This window comes from Chiloscyllium punctatum, chromosome 10, assembly GCF_047496795.1.
Source record: "Chiloscyllium punctatum isolate Juve2018m chromosome 10, sChiPun1.3, whole genome shotgun sequence".
Classification (NCBI taxonomy): Eukaryota; Metazoa; Chordata; class Chondrichthyes; order Orectolobiformes; family Hemiscylliidae; genus Chiloscyllium; species Chiloscyllium punctatum.
This window is the reverse complement of record NC_092748.1, coordinates 33,917,862-33,936,563: the sequence shown is the minus strand read 5'-3', so window position 1 is coordinate 33,936,563 and position 18,702 is coordinate 33,917,862. Positions and strand designations below refer to the sequence as shown.

Here is an 18,702-nt window from a genome sequence, read left to right as displayed (position 1 = left end):
GAGTCAGGTAAGTTTGAACAGGGAGAAACAAGAGGAGATAATTGGAGAGCTGATTATCCCTCCTCTTAATAGAAAGCCAACTCTTGCAGACATATTTTATCTTCTAGGATTAAAGGATTAAAAAAAGGATTAAAAACTATAACACTACTCTGTGTGCGCTAATGACTGGCGACTAGAACGTTGTGAGGGCCATAGCTCGGAGAAGAGCCATTTTAAACACCTCTACACTGCATGCTTAAGACATATACATTCACTCAGTGCTGCCAACCAATTCAAATGGAATCAGGACAAAGGAATTTCAATCAACCTACACAAGAAAGAATCTCAAGAATGATTGCTCAGCTGCCAATGTTAACACTACTGGTGCTATCCACTGCCTTTATTTTTCTGAACAATTCAGAGACTGTCCTGTATTATTTTTGCTTTACTTTTCATTTTTACATTGCATTTATTTACTATTTCCTTCTAGTGTTTAGTAATGAATAAACTCATTCTTTTTCTTAATTCAAGAAAGCCTTGTTACATTTAAAACACATCCTTGTTAAATTCACATTATTGTGACTGACTAAGGCAGTTAAACAGTCAAGAGGAGCCATTTCACTCCTCCTCACCTGTAAGCTTAATGGTCTGGGGTACCCCATCTAGAATTAAAACAAATCTGGGAAACTGGTCTGAACAATGGGAAATGTTCTATTTCCCATCTTTTTTAACAATATTAATTCAAGTCGCCCAACACAACTTTTACAATTCAGAGTTAGCACCAATTGTCATTATGCGTTGTGGTGGGGGTACTTGTTAATATCTATCCTGGAAACAATTATTATCCAAAGTAAATTATTTTTTCTGTGAATTGTCTACCTTCCTCTTCTAGAGACAGAGACATACCATTCTACAGACACTGCTCAACTGAGTACCTTGCCCAGAACATTACTCATGCGAACCTCGACAAAATGTAATGAAGCAAAATTCTGTTCGCACTCATTGCCAAAACAAGAGCAGTTCAAATAGGAATCATTGCATAGCGATGTGAAGTAGTCAGTCTGACTCATTCCCTTTCTTAAATCATACAATTGTAGAATCCCTACCTGGCAAAGATCAATTGACTGAATGTGGAGCAGGAATTCTCGAGATTTTAAACATTGAGGTGAGGGCCAGGCTAAGGTTTGTCTCCAGCTGCCTTGAAAATGGCTCATAACAAATCAAAAAGCTTGTTTTACTCTCAGTCAAATTTGCATAAGACAGATTTCACCTCTATGATTTCCTAAATTATGATCAGTGTAAATAGGTTAGAATTAGTTTAAGCATTGAACTTTAATCAAGAAAATGACTCAATGCCCATTTGGCCTTTCATAGAACAAAAGGATCAAATATTGAAGGTTTCCCTAAAGCCCCTTTTTCTCTCAAAGCATTTACATAAGATGGGCCACATTTCCATCCTGAGGCCAAAAAGGCTGTGGAAACCAGCACTTGATGCCAAATTAATGGGATAAGTAGTACATGCTGATTGTTATTGGCCAGCAAGAAAAACGTAACTGTAAAATTACTGATACACCTCACAATTACATAATATAAGACAGAATGCTGAATATTACAATTCTTGGGGTAATTTTCTTTATACATTGTCGGAATATTCTTGCAGGCATAAAGGAAATTATTAATTGGGGGTAAGTACACTGAAATTGTTACTCATCATTTGCTCTATTGTTAAGTTAGTAAGGATAGTGAACATTGCAATTAAAGAACAAGTGAAGAGAGGACTCAGTAAAGCATATCTCTCTACCATGCTGTTAGCACCACTATTTTACAATTATGTAGCTCTTCCCTGAGGACTTTTCCTGTCTGGTTGATGCTCTGCAATTACAAAGCTGAAAAAAGAATTGTTTTACTAAGAGCTTTCATCGTTTGGCTCCTTGTGCACCAGCCATGCTTCAGTGCTTTGCTTAAATAGGAAACAATCAAATTTCTGCCTCGTGGATTGTTCAAAAGTCAATCCTGCTTGCATTTGACGTCCATATTGTATACTTATAGCAAGTGGTCACTGAAATGCAACTGGGAATGAGGTGCATATTTTTCCACTCCTTCTGGGTGGCACGGTGGCACAGTGGTTAGCACTGCTGCCTCACAGCGCCAGAGACCCGGGTTCAATTCCTGCCTCAGGTGACTCTCTGTGTGGAGTTTGCACGTTCTCCCCGTGTCTGCGTGGGTTTCCTCCGGGTGCTCCGATTTCCTCCCACACTCCAAAGATGTGCAGGTCAGGTGAATTGGCCATATTAAAATTGCCCGTAGTGTTAGGTAAGGGGTAGATGTAAGGGTATGGGTGGGTTGCGCTTCGGTGGGGCGGTATGGACTTGTTGGGCCGAAGGGCCTGTTTCCACATTGTAAGTAATCTAATCTAATCTTAACCCATGTTGACAAATACAAGACTTACAGTGCCTGAACCGTGATCAATTATGGTCACTCAGAATAAATTAATTGAGCATTTAAGATGACGAATGAATTGAGTTTGAAAGCTGAAAATCAAGGGCTTGATATTTGCAAAATATGAAATGGCTGATAATACATCTATTTTTGATGGCTGTGGTTAGACTTTATCACACCTGTTTGACTGCTGTGCCAACTCAATGTATTTTTAGTGTTCGTAAAGGTTATGTTTGAATGTTCAGCCAATCTTGAGAATTTCTGAAATTTAACATTTTAAAGCTTGGATGAAATGGATTGCGGTAATGAGCTACGGTTTGGTCTGTACTTCAACTTAGTAGACAGTTAAGGAAAGGAAGGAATGGCTTTTTTCTCTGCAATAAAAAAACCTCAGCCTGAAGAAAGTCAGTTTATTTCCCCTCTCTAGTTGTTCTAAGTTGTGGTGGATCAAGGAGCAGTAAATCCTGACAAATCAAAAGGGTCATCTCTCTCCTGTGGACAATTTTGGCACCTTGATGCCACACTCAGGTCAAATGCTGCCTTGATGCCAGGGGTTATCACTTTCAGCTCTCTTCTAGAATTTAGCTCTATTGTCCATGGACTGCTGTCATATTCCTTCCCTCCAGCCATAACACCCATTTTATTTTTGTGTCTCTCTGTATATATAGTATGTTTTATAAGGGGTTCAGAGTTTTAACAACGTGATTTGTATGGTAGTTTACTAATAGATAGAATATTTTTATTGGTAATAAATAGTGATTCTTGTTAAGCACAGAAACAGTTTGTGCTTTCAGTCAACCTGGGTCTAAAATTCAGGTAAACTGGAGATTTTGCATACACTATAACACCTTTGACTTCTGTGATGACTCTGGGGATAGTAGGGCCTGATTTCCTGCGTGCCTCTCCAGTAAAGCACCACAATTTGTTGCAGATATACCCCCAGTGCTGCTAGGAAGGAAAACTTCTTCAGGATTAGTGAAGGTGCACTCAACTAGGCAAGCAGCGAGCATTCAAACATTCTCTTGACATGTCTCTTGCTAGTTGTTGACAGGTCTTTTGGTGTCAGGATATTGAGTTACTTTCCTCAGAATGCCCAGCATTAGACCGGCTCTTGAACCCATACTATTTACACAGTTGATTCAGTTCAGTTTCCGATCAATTGCAACCCAAAGATGTTGATGGTGGAGAAATTCAGTGACAGCAATGCAACTGAATGCCAAGTGAAGATGCCCAATTTATTTTGAGAGATTATTATTGCCTGATCGCCTGGCACTTGTATGGCATCACTTGCCACTTACCAACTAAAACACTGTCCAGATCATACTTCATAATGGCACAGGCTGCTTGAATATCTGGCATTGCTGAACATTGTGTAATTATTAGCATAGATAAATCCACTTTGGATTTTATGATGGAGTGTAGGTCATTGATGGTTGGGCTTAGGACACTACTCGGAGGAACTCCGGCAGTAGTGTGCTGAAACTGAGGTGATTAGTTTCCAAAAACTACAGAAATTTTCCTTTGCACTAAAGACAACTCCAACTAGTGGAGAGTTTCCTCCCAATTCCATTGCCTTATATCTTATTCTGGCGCCATGATGCCACACTCCAATCAAATACTGCCTTGATGCCAAGGACTATCACTTTCAGTTCTCCTCTCAAATTCAGCTCTATTGTCCACGTATGGATCAAGGCTGTAATGAAATTAGGATATAAATGGCCCTGGCAGAACAGAGTGTCAGTGAGCAATGGGCACTGAAAATGACACCTTCCAGTACCTTGCTGATGATCAAGTAGAGGCTGATGGGAAAGTAATTAGCTAGATAACTTTAATCCTGCTTTCTGGGGAAAGGATATAGTTGGCAATCTTCCATAGTGTCAGGTAGGGAAGGGGTGCAGCTAGTTCTCAAACATAAGTCTTCAGTACTCTTGCTGGCTTGCAGTCAGGGTCGAAAGCTTTTCAGTCATTTCTTCATATCAAATGGAGTAGATATGTAGTAGAGAGAGTGGTAACACTGAATTGACTGAAGGTCAATGTCTAGTTGCTCTGGGATTGATTACATAATGAAGAGCAAGAATTGAGAAGGTTTGTAGCTCAGGTTGAGGTTTTGGATGTAGGTTTGCACGCTGAACTGGAAGGTTCATTTTCAGATGCTTTGTCACCATACTAGGGAAAATATCAGTGAGTCTCTGGATGAAGCCATGATGGCATGGCTCGCTTTTTATTGATGTGTTTAGGGGATCCCATTTACCACTCCCTGAGAAAAAGAACAGGAAATTATGTCACCACAGGAAATGACATCACCAACCCAAGGAAACCTAAATACATCAATAAAAAGCAGGCCATGCCACTAGTGCTTCATCTGGAGGCTCACTGAAGATGTCACCTAGTATGGCGATGAAACGTTTGAAAATGAACCTTTCAGCTCAGCGAACAGACCTATATCCAGAACATAAAGAAGCGATCTGATAGAAATAAAAGACTGACAAAACAAGTGACCTGTTTCAAGAAATGGCTTCCCAAACCTAATAGAAGTTCTGTCGGCTTTTTATTTTGGAGAACAACAAATGAAGGGAGAATGGGCATGTATTGTTGGTTTCATTTCTGTACTGCAGATGTGTCTTAAAGGATTGTGCAGCATCAGCAGTACTCAGTTCCAGTTAGAAATATTTCTCCCTGGCTGTGTTTTCAATGGATTTTGTTAAAAGACTAGATAAACATTATCTGTTGTGCTACGATCGACAGATGGTAAAAGTTTGATGAGAAACCTGACAAGCTCAGAACTGACTGAACCTGTTACGATCTATACAGTTGCTGTTGGCACAGAAATAGCCAATTCAGTACGCTGTAAAAAAACAACCGTGGGCATGCATGAATGACCCTGAAACTCACTGTTCACACAAACGATTTATCAAATTCAAAATGAACAGTAAGTTATCGACAACATGGTGCTACAGTTCCAGTAAAAAATAATAGTCTTTGCAAGCATCCATTACTTTATGACATTCCCAAATCTTCAGCTGAAGGATTAAGTCGGACCTCTTCTCAGCCCTCTGGGAATGGCAATTTAGTTATCAGGGCACGTTCAGGATAATTCAACCTCTCACTATCCCATCAGTTCCTATGGGGAAACACCTTGCTGCTGCTTGCACTAATGCTATTCCCAAATATCTGGCAGAAAACATACTGGTAAGGTGGTACACTGAGTAATGACAAAAAAACACATCCACTTGGAGACCGACTGGAAAATTGGCATTTTGGCACAAATTTTGCAGTCAGGTTTGGACGACCCACAGCTGAAATTCTTCAACCTAGGCCATCTGAACTGCACAATGAAGCTCAGAGATCTGGTCTAAATTTATACTGGTTAGAACTCTGACATATAAAGCAAACATTACTCTACTCCAAGAGTAACTTGAACATTCTCCAAAAAATGGCAATGTTTAATGGGCATACAACACATCTGCACAGACAAGATTCATTAGCATGTACTTTCTTCATTGAAATACTGCATTTATTTGCAAACTATAAACTGCATAAAAATAATAAAAAAAAAACAAGTTTATAACAGAATTGAAGCTCAGTATAGAACATAGAAAAATACAGCACAGAACAGGCCCTTTAGCCCACGATGTTGTGCCGAAGGTTATTCCTTTCTTTTTCAGTTCTATTTTTTGAATAACAAGCATAGTACAACAAATGAAAAGTGAATAACCTCCCAATTAATGGCATCCAGATGTCACCAAAGTAATAATATAATTTGGAAGTGCTATTTTCTTTGTTAGTTCAAAAAGAAAAGACACAAAGACTGATTGGTCACTTTTCTTAGGAATGTTTCAAAGTGTTTCAAAGAACTGTTTTGAATCCAGTTATTATTATGGCAGGCATTCAACATGCATTAAGGTTCCACAAAGATCAAGGGAATGAATGGTTGGTTAATCATTTAAGAGTGAGATTTAGTATGGTAGGCCAGTTGGTCACGACACTGGAAAACCCTGCTCTAAGTGACATAGGCAGGTGGGGGCTGTTGGAACTGAGAAATGTAACTTTCATGTTTAGGCACCTAGGACAGAATGTACTGTCAGTTGTGTTGGTCCTGGTGACAGACCTGGGTATTGCTGTTTGGGATGGGATCAATTAACAAGATAGACGTGCAAGGCCTGGTGAATCAAATAAGGTGGTGGGAATGGAGAGACAGGGAGGTAGCAATGTGATTTAGATAACGTGACTCCCAAATGACAATCAGAAATGATTTCAGTGCTTCTGAGCTTCCTGTATTGCTGAACCAGCTATTACAAGGACTCCAGCTTCTGGCACAGACCGTAAGCCTTATGTCTCCCCGAGACGAAGAGATATCAGCCCCCATTCACTACTGCACATCCAACAGAGTAAAACAAGAGGCTGTGCACATGGATAGGCCATATTTAATATTGAGTCCATCTTTGGAGTCTGTGTTTTTTTCTGTTCAGAAGATGGACTCGAAATGTTAACTCTATTTCTCTCTCCATAGATGTTGCCGGGCTTAATTCATACCTCCAGTATTCTCTATTTTTATTTCGGATTTCCAGTAGCGGTAGCCATTTGCTTTTATTAGGACAATTAAGTAGTGGGCAAAGTCTGCCAAATGGAGTACAATGAGGGGAAAAAGTAAATTGTACATTGTGGTAGCAAGAATATTACATCAGTAATCTATCTCAATAGTGAGAGATCGCAGAAGTTGGAGATGCAGAGGACTTCGTTGTCCTCATGTATGTATCACAAAAGGATAGTCGGCAGATACAGCAGGTAATTAGGAAAGCTAATAGAATGTTAGGCAGATAGGGTGCTCAATGTCCTATGTCTGCTCCTTGCTCACATGCTATTTTAGGGAAGGAAATCTACCATCGTCATCCAGTCTGGTCTAGATGTAACTGTAGAATATAACCATGTGGTTAACTCCTTACCTTCTGTAAATGCCCCAAGAAGCAACTCTGTTCAAGGACAGTTAGGCCACAAATACTGGTCTGTCCAACAACATCTACACTCCACTGAAGGAGCAAACTGGTATGTAATACCTGGTAGGTATGAGAGTAAAACTTACTACCTGACAAAATTCGATTTTGCGGACAGTTACAGAAATCTGATGTGCTCTACTATATAAAGCATTAATCATATTGGGACTACAAAGCTGTTTTTAGTGCCATTATGCCAGTTCTTTGTGTATAAAAAAAGGAAACACCAAATTTGATTACAGATTTAACTCAAAAGCATTACCTTACTGTGCAGAACGGATGACCAAATGTGGGAAAGCTGCCGCATGAAATCTAACTGTGTCACACTCAGTAAATTATGGATAGATTATACTCATACAACAGCAATGATAAAAGTTCATGCTGAATGAATACTGAGCTGTAGCAGGCTGTTTCATATGAACAGAAGCTTCTCATTTCACTGCATGTCCTTGTATGAAATCCTGGTGTAGACATAAATTTATCAAACCCAAAGTTGTGTCACAAAATCCAAAGATTTAGATGACTCTCTTCATCCAAGGGAGAAGGTGGGGTGAACATAGCTGAATTTGGAGGTCAGCATGGGGATAAGCCATGAGAGGCAGTAAATAACCTGGGATATTTTTAGCAGTGGTGTGACTGGGCAAAGCTAAAAAAAAATATTGTTTTATCAGGCTAAGCTCACATTCACTGCCATAGTCACAAAATGGTATAATTCAGTTGCAAGCAGAGATATAATTTATGGCACAAAGCCAAATAATTTGATAGAAAATCGATTTGTTGTCAATCTTGTCAAATAAATTGAAGGGAATAAGAAGCTGACTTCCTTTATTTCACTACATTTCTGAAAAGCCACCTGCTCTTTAGCAAGACTTTTGTAATTGCTTTGCACCAATATCTTATCTTTACAGCATTCTTTAAAACAGCAGAATGATAGTTATCGCGACTGTACCACATGCATAAACACAAATAATTTACCATTAGTTCAAAGATTGCTCCTTATAATGAATGACTCCAAACAACTTTTAAAATGTCAAAAGTCACACAGCACCAGGTTATAGTCCAACAGGTTTATTTGGAAGCACTAGCTTTTGAAGCGCTGCTCCTTCATCAGGTTGACCTGAAGAAGAAGCAGGGCTTTGAAAGCTAGTGATTCCAAATAAACCTGTTGGACTATAACCTGGTGTTGTGTGATTTTTAACTTTGTACACCCTAGTCTAACACCGGCATCTCCAAATCATAACATTGAAAAAAAAACACTTTTCAGTGCAATATTTTGTACAGATTGCACTTGTAAGGAAGTCTGTTGCAATATTACCTTTAATTAAATTGCGTGTGAAACCACAACCCATTCCATCTAATCTGAGTGATCAGATCAGATTTCATTTTGCACATACTGTGAAATAATCTATTAGGAAGTAGCACTTGGAAGATTGCAAGGGCACTGAAGTACAGTCAGCAAAACAATCAGAGTTGAAATGTAGCGGATTTGAGGTTCTATACTGTCTACACAGTTCTATGATATCTACACCTGTTGTGCCTAGGCTGCTGAACACCCATAAACACATCTGTCACTGTGATCAAACACCTGTTAACAAAGAGCAGTTCATCTGAAAAGTATGTGTAAATGCAACACTAACAAAATGCCTTTCCTGAACCCAAGTTGTTTTCTCCATCTATGAACTGGGAAGCGTATTCATAGACACTGAACATCCTGTGATACCTTGCTCCTGTGGTCATTTCTCATGTTCACCTCGGCAGTGATTGTCTGCAGGTCTTTCAAAAGCAGATAACATCGCAGTCTAGACTGATCCTGGGATCATCTAGCACACACACCCCACTTCCAGCAGGTACCCTTGACGAGGAATCAGAAGTAGGTATCTTGGTATTCAATGCATCCACTCCTTTAAAGTTGGTGAGGCTGACTGCAAGTCTTCCACCATCGCCTCTGCTGAGATTAGTTAACATTGTCTCCACAGTTCAGGTAGCCACTGGATGAACTCTCTAAACCAGCAGAAGAGTTTGCTAATCTCGGTAACAACTAGCTGGAATTACATTGGATGCTTACTTCCTGTCAACTCTCAAGAGCAAAAGATTGCCCCAAAGATAAGACTACCAGTGCATTATACAGTTCTAAAAATCACTTACTTAAAATCAAGCAGTTTCCTAACTCTCCCTCCCTCGTGAGGATTGCATGAGTCAAATTACAAACATAAACCCACATCTCATCACATTAGTCCAACTTTTTATTTTTGTTGTGATTTAATTCATCTCATGTCACTGAAGGATGTAAGTTAGATTTACCTTAGTTAGATTTCATTTGCCAGGCACCCTCTGGAATAAGCACTCCTAAATTAGCGAATGAAATAAAGATCACCCACCACTTAAATCCCCAGATTACTGCTGTTGTATGTTAAAGTTATAACAAATGGTTCTGAAATGCCTTTCTGTAAATTCAAGTTACAGCTAATATACTGATGGGAATTGTCTTTACACAATACTCTACCAGTGCTAACAAAATTTAACATATTACTCCAGACCTGCGAACATTCTTTCCACATACTTTTGAAATTTAATTTTCTAAAGTGCTGCTTGATGTCAGATTGACAGGGTTGTTGCTTAGCCTGACAAAATTGATCTTCTCTCCATACAGGCTGCCTGAGAAAATCATCCACAAGCTGACTTTTTTTAAAAAAAAGCAGACTTTATAAAACAAAGTGACACCTCAGGAAAGGAGCCTACCCCTACACCTACAGTGAGGCAGGGACTCACTGTAACATAAGCTGCATGTACAATGTTCTTCATCATGAAGACTGTAATCCAGCATTTTCTCTTTCTTCATAGCTGCTTCATGCAAAATAGAAGTGAGGTTGTATGGACATTTTGGGGTTCTCTTATCAAATCTGAGCTTGCTACAGTGGCATGGAATCACGTAATAAAGATATAATTCTTCCTACCTATTCAATTTACATTGATGTCCCTCTCCTCCTTCCTCTCCCTAGGTCATAACAGCATTTATATTCAACCTATCCCTCAGTTATACACTTGCCTTTAATAAAGTCTGAACTGTTACTTTACCACAATTTAACTCAATGATAAAATGACTTTAGTTCCTGGAGAAGACTGTTAACGCTCCCTTGGATGTGGAAGGATGAATTATATCCAGTTTTTGATGGTACCCATCACTTGCACCACCTCGGCCACATTCCCACAACCCTCTCCAAATCAAACCATCCCAGCAAGGATACTGCCCAAGTCTCTTGTCACCTCAAAACTCGGCTACATGTTGTGGATGAGAATGCTCCATTCTGCAAGACTTTCACATTTTTGCTAATGGTGTACAGGTGGTGGCAAGTAATTAACACAAAGGGAATAAGATATGCATCTTTAATGTTCTGAACTGGATTTTCGTGGGTACCAAGAGCATCACTGAGGTTTTAGAGGTAGGGGCAGTTCCCCACTGCAATAAAAATGCTGCTCTAATTTTGTAGGCATCGGTTTTATCACTTGGTTCTAGACACAGTATAAAAATAGCCTTGATCAGCATTAAAATATGAAAAGGAAACTGATTCTTCAAACTTGTGAGGACAGTTTGGAAAATTATTATACTGTACCATAAGTCTGGGGATAAAACTGAAGTTCTTTTCACATGACTGTACTATTTTTTGTAGTTAGCTGTCCTAATCAATGCCCCTTTGCTGTCTATTAAGAGTTATTTCTAAACATTGATATATTTTCAGTAACTGGGTTTTTGTTGAATGCTGCTCCACATGAAACTCATATTAACCGATTTGCATTGAGTGATGTAATTATCCTTTTTACTGCTTTAAATACAGAGTACTGCTTAGTTCAGTAGGTATTGGTTAGGTTATTGTTGTAGACTGTTATGACCCTGCATGGGATGCATTTTCACTGTGCATTCATCCACCACTGTTTCTGGAGTTTAGCCCAGCTTGTGACCTTCTTTCATCCCTGCTGCTTGAATAAACTAGTCCCATAATACAAATCAGAATAATTGCAAGCAATAGAGGGATTAAAAGCTACTTTCGCACTGAAAAACTTTGGTTGGACAATGATGTCACACAAAGCAGGAGTTCTGCACTGTTTGATATTTTGCAGCCAATCTCACTGGCTAACCAACCACTTTTATTTATCTTCTCTTACAAATACTGATAAATGAATAACGTCTGATCCAGATTGCAAAGGGGTTAGGGGCTAGTGGGAAAGGAGTGAGAGCAATTTGTGCCTTAGCACATAAAATAAAATGGTAAATTCTAGTTGGCATTTGGAATTTTCCACACAGCGATTTAAGTGTCACAGTTATGCTGACATTATGAGCAAACATTTCCTTTCATGGTGGTATGAATCTCCTGATATTCTTCTGTTTATCTAGTTTTTTGGATGCAGTCAAATGAAATTAATTGGAGTTGCCAGCTTCTACTTTAATTGACTATGACCAGCTCCATTATCTTGGGTCTCAATCCACTTTTTGTACTGATACATTCACCCAGAAGCGCTTGGGCAAAGCCAATGAGTAAACTGCCCCCCCATTCTCTGGTCCATAGGAAGTGCAGAGAGCATGGAAATTCCTGGGAAAGCCAAAAGGGCTTGGGGGGGAAAGAAGAGGCTTCAAACATAGGCCTTTTGCTTAACATTCAAAAATTAGCCAATGTTTTTATGATAACTTATTGAAAACATGATACCTCAGAAAAAGGCTGTGTAACTCATCAGGTCAAAGTAAACTGAAATTGAGTTATCCAGCCTATCCTCACATCCCATCACTTGACCTAGACCTTCTAATCCTTCCACCAACTACCTTAAATCTATGTTGTCTGGTAATGAACTCTCTGCTAAGGGCAATGTTTTTTAAAAAAATGTTCTTCAGATGTGTATATTATTGGCAAACGCATCACTTATTGTCCATTGTTAATTATTTTTTACAAGATGGTGCTGCAATCCTTGTGGTGCAGGTACATTCACAGTACGGTTAGTGAAAGAGCATTAGCCCTCATCTATATACTTCTTATTTACATCCCCTGCAATTCAGTCCATTTTGGTCCTTAATGTCATTTAGGTAAGGACAACTGACATCCTTACCCAGTCTGGGCTACATGTAACTTCACACCGCAGCAATGTGGTTAAATGCAGTTAGGGCCAATTAGGGATGAGCAAGAAATGCTGGCCTAGCTAGTGATAGCCACACCCCATAAACAAATAAAAAGGAACATCTCCAGTGAAAAGCAAGGAAACTAGCACAAAGCCCTCATTGTCCCTCCTGTGGAATAGTGTTCTCTTTGTAAAACCATTCATTGATTGTTACCCTTTGCTTCATATCACTAAGTCAATTTTTTAATAATAATCTGCACTTGGATCTTATGATCCAGACTGAAGTAGGTAGAGTAAAACTTTGGAAGGACATTGAAATGTTAGGAGAGTGGTGGATCGGTGGCTGAGAAAGTTAATCTCAAAGAAGTATGAAGAAATACGAAGGGTACAACTCAAAAGGAGACCTGGATGTACAATATGGATATCCAAGATGATACTAGTTTGGTCTCAGCTGGAGTACTGTGTTCTAATTTAGGTACCACATTTCAGGAAGGATGTGAAGGCATCGCAGAGAGTGCAAAAGAGATTCACAAAAATGGTTTCAGAGTTGAATAACTTCAGTTATGAAGACTGATTGAAGAAACTGGGTCTCTTCTTCTTGGACAGATGAAGGCTGAGAGGTTGAAGAATTCAAAATCATGATGTCTAGACAAAGTAAATGTGGAGAAACTGTTCCCATGTGTGAAAGAATCAAAAACAGGGCTCAGGACCTGATGAAAAACTTTGCTAAAATTTGTGTAACCTACAACAAATATGGCCCCATCATCAAATATTTTATCGAAATGATGACAGGATCAATCAGGTTTGTTAAACGAATTCGTCAAATGAATCCACATTGACTTCCCCAATGAATCAATGCCTTTCTAAATGATAACTTATACTGTTGCAGAGAACATTTGTTCAATAATTTGTCTAGCCTTGTGGTTAGGTGTCCAACAATTAATTGATCTCCCTTTCCTAAACAACAATGCACCATTAGCAGAACTCCAGTACCTCACCTGTGGACAAACACGAATTTCTTTGTTGCAATGCCTTCCACTGCTCTGACACCAATTTATCTTCAAATATCTGTTTCCAGGTCACTCTTGCCAAATTCCACTTAGTCAATTTACCCTTTTGCCATTGAGAGCTTTTGCAGAACTTTGTTTTTGCCCTTTTCCAGAACTACATTACATCCAGGCAAAATATGATCAGTACCATAAAAATACTGTTCATTGATGCCAGTTCCGCCTATCCAATATCAATTCCTAAAACTAAGCTCAGATGCCAGAGCAGCCCTTTCTCTTGATGGCATTCCCATGTATTTGCTCCCTTTGTCCTTTTAGGTACAATGGGTGAATGTTTAAAGAGGAGGATGGAGTGCTGTTCAAGCAGATATAGGAATCCTAAGATGGTTTTAAGCTTTGGGGATATTGGAGGCATTAATGACACACAAACGACAAAGTTCATCATTGCCTCCAATGTTGCAAATCAGTTTTTGGCCCATTGAGGAAAAAAGATTACTTAAGGACAAAGGTCTCAAACCAAGGCTAAGGTTATGATTTTCAGCTCCCTTCTACTTTTCAGACTTAGGTAACCTATACTAGTTACGCCAAACACTGGAAGTGCAAGGTGCTCCATAACTGGTGGCAAGAACCAACAGCTGCACTTCATCCTAAACCAACACATTCAGCTCCAAGGTGCTCATCATTTAAAGACTGCTGCATGAGCAAGTACAACAGAGAACATTACTTTATATCCTCTGCTTTTGAATTTTATGCAATCCCCCCTGATATGTGGTTTTAAATCCCCTAATATTTTATTTGACATAACAAATGAAAATGAAAACATAAGGGTGTAGTAAATCTAAACACAAATAGACCTCGATAATGTGTGAGCTGAATCCTGCACTAACCGAAACAACAGTATATCCAAAACCAAAAGCTAAAACTTTCATCAGCGCATTTTTCCCTGTTCATTATTCCATGGTAGTCCAGAGGATGAATTGAGGGGATGCTGACTGAACCACTTAAATTCATTTCTGATGATGGGTCATTGATCTGAAATGTTAACTTTGCTTTTTTTCTCTTCTTAGGTACTTCCAGATCTGTTGTTTTAAGTGTTTTGCTTCAATTTCAAATTTCCAGCATAGTTACAGTACTTTTCATTATTTCTATGTGGTCGCACGAAGGATTAGTATGTGTCAGGTAACTGAAATAAAATCTTAGAACTCGTGCTGATTGTGAGGGAGGGCACCACTTGAACATTAACCTTCATCAGCTTAAAGTTGCCCAATCTGCAACATTTCTCAAACATTTTCTAACATGTGAAGCTAGTAAAACACACACACACACACACACACACACACACACACACACACACAGTGTATTCCTTTACCTACCCTTTCAAGAGAAGAATTATTAATTTTAAATAAATGAGCTCGAGCATCACAAAAATAGCAAAAAGAGCAAAGCCATTTGAACACTTTAGTATTCATCTGACATCTGTACTTGTAGTAATACCGGAGTCTGTTGAAATTGCCTATGAATGTTGGCTCACACTCTATTATGGATTGCATAGTTTCTGTCCCTGAATATTAAATGGCAAAAAAGGGATGTCCATCACTAGTATCTAAAATTACTGAAAACTGCTTTCAAAGTTACAGAATAAAGTTGGGTACGATAACTACACATCCCAACTGCCAGCTGTATAATCTATGATTGCATATTGTAATAAAATCTGGAATATAGGGATCTCAATACAATTACTGAAATCTGCTACCATGCCAATTGCTCTCTGTTTTGTTTTCAAAGTCCAATAATTGCAACTGAACCAAATTAAGGCAAGTAACAAATTTACAGCTAAACAAACTATCTTCTTCCAAAAAGCTTCTGCAACTTGAATAAAAATCTGCAAGTATGACAACAGTTAGTCATGTCCATAAAATTCTTTGAACAACTTTTATTTTAGAAAATACAGTTTGGCAACCTGCTAATTATACATAATCAGTTCAGGGATGGATACTAAATAAATGCACCTTTCAGAAATCAATTGAAAACAAGAACGCAACTCACAAAAATTATATCAGATTATTTCCAGGAGCTTGCAGTCCCACAGTACAAAGGAACTGATTGTTTAATACTGACATTGAAAAAAAGATTTAACCCCAAAATTGAACACAGTTCTTCTCAATATTTCCTGCAGGCTACCTTTTGATTTTGCACGGCTACCTTTTCATATTGTGGCGTTACATTTTCAGTCTTACCAAGTCTATTAGGTGAGATACAGTCATGTAGCAACATTATTTGCTATATTTGTTTGTCATATGCAGTATTTGGACTCTCTGAGGCAGAATTGGAATAAATCAGCAATATCTTCAATAATAACCACTCCTCCATTAAACATAAAGTCACAAGACACATGGAAAGTTTTAAGTGTCTAGGCATCATATTTAAATTAGCATAATACAACAGGCATAAGGTAGCAGCAAAACCATTTTTCTAAAATAATTAACACAGTTCATTATGTGTCACAGCACAAACTTCAAGAAATTCAATACTTCAGCAAGTTCGAACTTTTCCTTGCTCCCAGTTAGTTGAGTATTCCTTTATTGACGTTCTGCCCCCATGGCAGCCTCTATCCCTCTTCTCTGTGGTCGCCACTCACAGCTCACCCATTCCACTTCAGAGCCATTTGCTTGGCCTTCTCACCTCCTTTGCAGCCACTCACTTCTTTTCCATCCTCCCACTCCACCGAACAGATGGCTGCTCCCCCTACTTTCACCCAGTTGACTGTCACCTCACCCCCACAGCCAAATGGCCTTGCCTCGCAGGCCAGCTGCTCCACAGACCCCACCATGGCCTTGCCTGGAAGACTCTTTCTCACACTCCACATGGTCTTGTCCAGCAGAGTGTCTCCCCACTGTCACCCTTGATGGGATCACCAGTGACTGGAGAGATTCCCATTAAAACTTCAGTGTACGTTGGCAACTTTTTAAACTGGTCTCCCTCATGACTTATCCCAAAGACAAAAGTCACATGACATCAGGTTACAGTCCAACAAATTTATTTGAAATCACAAGCTTTGAGAGCACTGCTCCTTCATCAGGGAAGAAACCTGTTGGACTACAACCTGGTGTTGTCCATCCCAATCCAACACCGGCACCTTCACATCATCACCTTCCAGATGATATGGGGGATTTGGGCATTTGGGTGTGCATTCACATTGTGTATTTCAAATGCTGATGTATTTGCAATAATCTTCAGCTAGAAGTGCCAAGTGGATAATCCATCTCAATCATGCCCAAAGATCCCTGGTCAATTTGATTCACTCCATGTGATAGTAGGAAAAAGCTGGAGGCACTTAACTAGTGATGGAAGATATCATTAATTGTGCTGTCAAGCAGCATTTGCTCAACAATAACCTGCTCAGTGATGCCCAGTTTGTGTTCTGCCAGGGGCACTCAGCTCCTGACCTCATTAGACAGCCTTGCTTCAAACTTGGATAAAATAACTGAATTCCAGAAGAGAGGGGAGTGTAACAGACCTTGGCCACATTTGACCTGATATGTCATCAACGAGTCCTAGCAAATAGGTATCAATGGGAATTGGGGGAAAACGCTTGACACTGATTGGTGTCATACCTGACAGATAGGAAGAGGATTGTAGTTGTTGAAGGTCAGTCATCCCAGCTCCAGGACATCCCTGCAGGGTTTCCTCGAAGTAGTGCCCTAGGCCCAACCATCTTCAGCTGTTTCATCAGTAACCTTCCCTCTATCACAAGGTCAGAAATGTGGATGGCCACTGATGACTGCACAATAGTCAGCACCATTAGTGGCTCCTCAGATGCTAAAGCAATAATAGAGCAGTCCAAGAAGCATATCCAAATGTAGCAAGTCCTGGATAATATCTAGGCTTGAGCTAAGAAGTGGCAAGTATCATTCATGCCATACAAATGCCAGACAATAACCATCTCCAATAAGTGGCAATCTAACCATTGCCCTTTGACAATCAATGGCATTACCATCACTGAAGCCCTCACTATCAACATCCTGGCGGTTACAGAAAATGAAATTGATTAGCCATATAACGGTTTTGTGATAAGAAAATGTCAGAGGTTCCTGATACTGCTAAACCTCTCCACAACCTACAAGGCACAAATCTGTTGTGTGATGGAATACTGCCCTCTTGCCTGGATGGGTGCAGCTCCAACAATACTCAAGCAGCTTGACAACACCCAGGACAAAGCAACCCATTTGACTGGTACCACATCCATTTCTTTCACCACCGATGTTGTGGCAGCATTAGAATAGAATATCTTTAATTTCACGTGCACTTAAATGAGTGCAGTGAAAAGTTTGCAGTAGGGTACCTAGTTACAGACACCTTAAGTATTTGTTATGGAATTGAAAGAGTAAAAGAAATAGTCTAGCATAGGAATACAAAGTTTTAAAAAAGTACTTGAATTACTCAAAGTCCAGAATAAGAATAAAAAGTATCTTTAAAAAGTACTCAAATTATAGTCCTTGTGTAGATTGTATACAATCTACAAGATGCATTGCAGAAACTCACCAAAAATCTTTAGACAGCACCTTCCAAAACCACAACTGCTCCCAACTTAAAGCACAAGCACAGCAGATAGATGGGCACACTGCCACCTGCAAGTTCCCCTCTAAACCACTCATCATTCTGACTTGGAAATGTATCACTGTTCCTTCAGTGTCACTGGGTTAAAATCCTGGAATTCCCTCCTTAATGGTATTGTAAACAGACATGGACTGGAGCAATTCAAGGAAACAGCTCACCACCAAATTCTCAAGGGCAACTAGAGGCTCACAATAAGTGCTGGCCCAGCCAATGACGCCCACATCTCATGAGTGAATCAACAAAACTCTTTCAAAACCTGACTGAAGCACTGATTATAAGCTAAATCTTGGAGTTCGGCTTCTGCTGAAAATATTGGACTCAAATCTGAAACACTCCCCAAAGAGCTGTTGAGGCTATGTCAATTGAAATTTAAAAAAATGAAATTGATGGAATTTTGATTAGTGATGACACTAAGATTAATTCAGTTAGGATACAGAAATTTTTACTTCCAGGCATGCTCATGGGACTTTGCTTTCAGAGTCCACTGAGCATCCTGCAACTGATGTGCTCGTGGTGACCTGTATGTATTGTGCATTGGATGTGTTGTAGCCAATACGCATCAAGGG

General features: G+C 39.4%; 1 protein-coding gene across 5 annotated transcripts in view; it reads right to left on the bottom strand.

The window, feature by feature from the left end:
- The window catches only part of dgkg (diacylglycerol kinase, gamma), a 527,377-nt gene that overhangs the window by 63,845 nt on the left and 444,830 nt on the right, over nucleotides 1-18,702 (bottom strand). The window lies entirely within an intron of this gene.